This window comes from Nymphalis io, chromosome 24, assembly GCF_905147045.1.
Source record: "Nymphalis io chromosome 24, ilAglIoxx1.1, whole genome shotgun sequence".
Taxonomy (NCBI): Eukaryota; Metazoa; Arthropoda; class Insecta; order Lepidoptera; family Nymphalidae; genus Nymphalis; species Nymphalis io.
This window is the reverse complement of record NC_065911.1, coordinates 9,340,808-9,348,213: the sequence shown is the minus strand read 5'-3', so window position 1 is coordinate 9,348,213 and position 7,406 is coordinate 9,340,808.

Genomic DNA, 7,406 nt, shown 5'->3' with positions numbered 1-7,406 from the left:
GGTTAAGAAAAATGAATCTTAACCGACGATAGCCGTGTTCATGCGCTTTATTTCTGTTTATAATTCATCTCGTGTTTGGTGGAGTGGTTATGAATGAAAAAAAATCTGAGGGTAAACTATTTCAGATATGTTTTGTGTTATATATATTTGCAAAGTATCACAATTCATAATATTGTCATATTCCCTTCAGTGCGATAATATTGAGATTTATGCATAAACCATTTCTGAAAACTTCACTGTTCCGAGGTGGTACCGTTACCATCAGTTATGTCAACGCATTGCATAAATATGACGTGTCAACTGACGCAACTTGACGTGTTGATAAAGTGATCGCTAACAATATGCCAGTACTTTTAACATCCGCAAGCACATCTCTGTTTTGTAAATACACTATTTTTTTTTACAGTTTTAATAATTATTTAAGGAACCCGCGACTTTGCCCGCGTGGGGAGGGGAGGTGCTAGATACCCTAGGTCTTTTTCTGTACCCCCTTTATGATGATCGGATGAGTAGTTCATACGTGAAAGCTTAACAAATAAATTAACTTTTGCATTTATAATATTTTTATAAGGGTACTTTCTGTACCAACGTCATTATAAAATATTATATAAAAATCAACATGAATGAATACGATAAAAATACGAGATAATAACGTTAGACAAAATAATATCGCCAAATAATCAAAAATTAGATAAATATTTACTAGATCATATGATAGATGTGACGGTTTTTGCCTACGTTACTATCCAACCGTAAAGGACCTTGGTGTGCACTTAGACCAGACTTTGTCAAGGTAAGGTTATTTCTACTGTTCTGTTTTTACCAATTCCCACCAAATATATGTTAGTAAATTATCTCCTTCTTTCCATACTTGATTATTATGCAAGCTCTTCTAAGCCATCGGTGGAAGTGTATATAAGTCCGTAGTGTTTAGAGATGCGGTGCGCGTTCGTGCGCTGCGGTGCTTTGATGGTCGTTCGTGTAAACACGGACGTGCATGTGAAAACTTATTAACTTCTCTCTAATTTGAATTAAAAATGTTAGTATCTTAGAGAATCATCTTTGTCCAGATCGCCACGGAAATTTCATAAAACATTTATTTTTTATAGAATAGGAAGGCGGACGAGCATATGGGCCACCTGATGGTAAGTGGTCACCAACGCCCTTAGACATTGGCATTGTAAGAAATGTCAACCATCGCTTACATAGCCAATGCGCCACCAACCTTGGGAACTAAGATGTTATGTCCCTTGTGCCTGTAATTACAAGGGTTCACTCACCTTTCAAACCGGAACACAACAATATCAAGTATTGCTGTTTTGCGGTAGAATATCTGATGAGTGGGTGGTACCTACCCAGACGAGCTTGCACAAGGCCCTACTACCAGTTTATAAACAGAACTTCATTATTCAGGCAATTAAATTATGTAATGCATTAACCTGTTCATATAAAACGATTAAAATCGATACCGATAACCAAAATCTCTGTTAAAAATCACTTTCTCAAAACGCAACGACTAAGAATGATGTTTTTCTTTATTACATACTAGCGATTCACACGCAGCTTTGTCCGCGTCTTCGAAAATCCGGTTAAAATTCACTTAATAAATATCAAATAATATATACTATATCTTGGGTTTGAATTGAAATATTTGAGTATATACATATATGTGAACTTTAATTTTTTTTACGATTTCGACTAAATAAAGACTAAATGGTGTCTTGAAATACTTCTTATAATAAATTAGTTATTTCAATTTGTAATTTTTAGCCGTTTTTAAAATTATCCCGAACAAACAGACAGACAGACAGACTCGCGGATAACCATATTAAATTTAAAAGAGGCTTTTATTTTTAAATCAAAGACATACAATTCAATTTTATTTATTTGTATAGAAAACACTATACAAAGCTTTTGGAATATAAGTCTAATTTATTATTTAAGTTATTAGAGGAAACTTGATTGTTGTTTATGTGTTATGTTATTATTATTTATTATTTCTTAGTCTAATAATAATGTGCTCCATACCGATTTCGGCACGGCGGCTAATCTCTAGAAATATTGCCTACTGCGTAGGAGATATTATAGTGCACAAGTGTGTGCGCAAACACAGGTGCATTCTCTCTTCCCTCACTCATAATCCGACGGGACGGCAATCCGACACGACCTTAAAGAATTCACGCGCAGGACCAACGGCTTTACGTGTTTTCCGAGGCACGGGAGTGTACACACTTCCAATTTCCAGACTCCGGGATGCTACTGAGAATTTTCTGACAGAAAAACCCAATAACTTTTTACAGGCCCGACTTGAGAATTGAACCTAGGACCTCCATTTAGCCATTAGACCAACGATACAGTCAAATAAATAAACAAACAATAATCGAAGTCTGTGAGTATTATCTATACAACACGAATAATTAAAAATCTTTCAAGTTTCACGACAGATTAAAAAAAGTTGTTCATAATGTAATATATATCTAGGTTTGCTTTCCTCATTTATTTTTAGGAATTATTATTTATATTTGTAGTTATTTTTGCTGTGTTAAATATGACTTGCCGAAATATTGATATAAATATACTGTATCAGAAAAAAAATATATTTAAACTTCATTGAGCTATATCCTTATAAGGAAGTAGTCGTTAAGGTGGAAACAGACTGTCAGAGCATTATATAATTTGCTCATTGTAGAAACTGTTCAGATATGATATTTTTATAACTAGTTATTCCCTAAAAATATACTTATTTACAATCTAAAGATTGCCCTGTGGTAAGAACGCGTGAATCTTAACCGATGATCGTGTGTTCAAACCCGCCGCACCACTGAGTTTTCAAGTGTTAAATTTGTTATTATAATTCAGTTCGTGCTTGACGGTGAAGGAAAACATCGTGAAGAAACCTGCATGTGTCTAATTTCACTAAAATTCTGCCACATGTGTATTCCACTAACCCGCAATGGAGCAGCGTGGTGGAATAAGCTCAAAACCTTCCCCTCAAAAAGGGAGAGGAGGCCTTAGCCCAGCAGTGGGACATTCACAGGCTGTTATTGTACAATCTAAATAGTATTGGAAACTATAGAATTTCGATATTTCAGAATTGATACCAGTACATACATATTATTATAAGATCTTTCATTTATTGTATACTAGTTTCGCTATCAGCTTCAGCGTTCGCGAGGAGAAGTGATAGGTACCCTATGTCCATTCCTGTATCCTTAACAATGGGTATGCAAAATCTCATAATGATCGGTGAAGTAGTTTAGACGCGAAAGCGTAACAAACAAACAAATTCACTTTCGCATTTATAAAATTAGTAAGAAGAATGACAGTGTGTTTCAATCATTCATGACGGAAACTATTTTAAAACCATCGAATCTTTTCCGGTTAAAAATGGCAGCGATGACGGCACCTTGACATTTATGGACAATATTTAACAGAAAACGATAATTAAATGCCGCTTAAAGGTGTTTGAACTTATCTTTAGATTCTTCTAGAAGTTCTGTCAGTTTAATTTAGATTCAGAAGATTGACGACGAGCGCATCGATGCCGTGACTCCTCTTAAGGATTTGGAAATCAACGATCATTCTGTTACGCCACGTAAGGGCTGGATTAAGTCTGGACGCCCTGGGCATCAAAGACGTGGTCCCTAGTTATTATCCAAATAAATTAACAATTTTTTTTCAGTCATTCAAAATCAAAAGCATTTATTGTGGAACAGTTTAATATATTTCTTATTTTTTTAAATAATTGAAATTATGGAGTTATGGTAAAATTATTGACTTATGGTGATATACTATTTTGTTGCGTGTATTCTTGTAATGTTATGATTATTATGGTTAAAGTAGCATATCACTTTCTGACATTTCGCGACCGTTTTAAGCGATGACTTTCTAGTTTATTCTTAGAGAACAGACATACTGATTTATTTTGTTTTTATGAATTTATATGGATATTATCAATATTACTTACTATCTTAATATGTCTTTCTAAATTATCGGATTCAGAAAAAAAAATGTTTCCAGAGAAGGTTAATGTAAAAGAATGTAATATGTAATTAATTTTGGTACTATTATAATGATTAATAGTATATTGTACGGCAAAAAAGAAGCCAAATATTAGGGTATTTAAAAATATATATATTTAACTTTGAAGGATGTCCATTCAATACCGGAAACGTGTTTTTGAAAGTTTATAATATTTTTAAAAATATATTTTTATAAACCGGAAATTAATTAAATTGAATTTTAGTACCTAATAATTAAATATTTATATCATGATTTATGTATTTTTGTTATTTTTAAACGAATATATAAAAAGGTTTACCTACTGGCATTATTTTTTCTAAAAAAGGATTTTCGAAAAATATGGCAGTCGGTTTGAACAATGTTTTCTGATTACTTTAAAAATTTAAAACAATATAAAATTGACCTTTAGTGACTGGGAAAGTGGATTTCATTAATTATAATATGAAGCAAAAAAAACATGGATTTCTATGAAACTGTCAAGCTAATTTACTAAAACTAAAAATGTCGTATGCGGTAAAAAAATGATATATGTACGATTTCCAGTACATTGACGAGATGAACTGTCGGGTGATGATGCGTGCTGTATTTCGATCTAGTAGGATACAATTAGTTAATTATCTTATTCTCATTTATTGACGAGAGTTTCTTTCAGATTTATATAGTTTCTGTGTCACATTCTCCATGGTCTCGCTTGTTGCGTAATCCAAGAAAGTGTTTAGTAGTGCTTAGTAGCGAAGTAAGGGAAAGGCGTATTTGCGTTTTTCCTGAGAAAAAAAAGTTTAATAAAATAAAAAAAAAAATAAAATTAAAATTTTATTTTTTTTTCGAGGAGGAAAGGCACGCCTCCCGCCCGGACACAACCGGGACGGGTATGTGGGACTCACGGGGCAGAAGGCCACCGTTCTACCTACTAAAACGGGTGGCGGGGTTACGGGAACGCGTTAGCACACCACCGCGACCCCGCCTGCGGCCGTCGCTTTGGGTGAGCGACCCACCGGTTGTTTTTTATTGAAGTTGTCTCCTCTTGGCCCGGCCGGTGAAGGCAAGGCCCTCGGTCCCACCACAGGCTGACGCCTGGATGGGGAAACGAGTTTGAGAAGGCGGTGACCGAAGTCCGTCCAACAGCATCGACACCGAAACTGGTGGAACCCGCCTCTCCCTCCTCCTGTCTCCGGCAGCCCGAAAGGACCTCGAAAACCAAGTCCTCCTCTCTCTTTCCGGCGGCCCAAAAGGACCCCGGAGTCCTCCTACTTACCACAAAGCCGCTCGCTGGTCACTCTGCTGAACAGAGAAGTACCAGGAGCGGCCCGTGACACTTCCGCCGCGTCGGTCTCAGCCGCGGTCGACAAGCAATCCGGAAAAACATCGGATTGCTTGTCGACCCCGTTGCCCAGGGTGCACCACGTGGAGGTGACTGACATGCACCCACTCCAGTTTGCCCACCTGGGATGACACGATAAATTGTAGAGTCAATTAATTATGCTTCTAACACCACGCTAAGATAAACTTTTAACTTGTAATGTTGCAAATTCATTTTTTTCCTTTATTTTATTTTGTATAATTATTTTTATAATTATTTCTGCGTGCCACGATTCCAAATTAAATATATTTACTTTATTCAAGTAAAAAAATGTATTAATTAACAAACATTTTTAAATCGTCAATTCGTTTCGTGGCACTACTAAATATTTTTTTGTTGTAAACCAATCATGTATCACCATAATGCCCTGCTTACATCGTAACTACTAATATTTGCTTACTTTAAAAAGTAACTAAGTCAACAATAAATCTGTTTAAATTCTTATACCGATCGTACATCATCCTTCACAGACTCCCAAAATCGATTGTTACACACTACATATAAAAGGCAAACGAGGCAGGTTAGTTACATTTTTGAAGGTCTTGAACAAGTAACACAGCTAAGCATAAAGAAATAAAAAAAATCTAGTTACCATTTTTACGTGTATAAACACCTTTCACAACCAAATATGTTAAACATTGATGTAATTGAAAGTAATATTTCAACCATCAACTGAAAACCAGCTATTGCGAGATTTTTTAATTATTTATTATTAAAATCCAGAGTTAAATAAAAGAAGCCAGTTTCGATTTACATAATTTAATGCTTTATTAAGTGACAAAAATATGAGATTTAGGATAAATATCAGATTTAAGAAATCATGTATGACGATTAAAATAGGTGCATGCCTAAATACTATATAAATATATCACAAATTAAAGCTTCTAAGTAGAGTATCCCATTGCATAATAAAACAATGAATCTCAAAGTCAACGTCGATACGGGTTACTTGAACGGCCTGAAGACGTTGGCACATGTTACACTTGACTAATATCTGACCGGCAAACTTAGACTGCGCGTATAGTATTGACTTAATGCCAAAGTTTGACTACATACATATACCTACCAAATTCAGGGCTGTCAAGCGGATGGGATACTTAATTAGAAAAGAAATATAATAATTTAAATACAGTAATATAATTTCGTTATTACGATTAAAACTGGTTTCTTTATTTTGTTTGCAATGGAATAAAGCTTTTTAGCTCTGAGGAATTATTCTCTCTAATTCCTGCTTCCCCCTTCCTTCTTAAGTCCACGCGAGCTGGTTCTCGATGTCACCGCCTAACTGTGACATCAATTCCATCGCGAACAAAAAAATTTGGCAACTCCTTTCTTTGTCGCACTTCCAAAAAATGGAATTCCTTACCAGCTCACGTGTTCCCCTCCTCTTACAACCCGGGTTCCTTCAAACGAGGCGTGAAGAGGCATCTTGCGGGCCGGCAAGGCGAAGGCGGGTAGTGCAGAACGTTTTTCCCGTCTGTACTGGCCGTCTTCGCGTTTGGACTCTACTACCACTTACCATCAGGTGGAGTAGAGTCATTTCCCCTTCCGGCGAATATATAAAAAAAAAGTTTGTATTTGTTATTACTCTTGAAGCTTTCTTTAATGGTACCCAAATAATTTTTTATCAAAATTATTTGTCAACGAACTACTACTTTAATTATTCCGAATTTATTAATGTTTTTTTACATATTATTTATTTACCATTATTTAAAATGAACTACTACAAATATTTTTACGTTAGTTATCTGATGTCATTTGACCAGAAAATACGCTCTCCGTAGTCTAGTGCTTTAAGTCTATTAATATTTTACTTAAATAATTTATCATTAATAAAAAATATATATGAAGTTATTTACTATTAATATCACATTTCATTCATACGTTATATCGTCAATGAAAATTAAAAAAATAATAAAACAAAGTCAATTTACCGTGGATCTCCAAGACACGTAATCAGCACTTAGTTTTGTAATCATGTACGATGCACCGTGGACAGTCGATTTGCCGCCAAGGGAGAAAT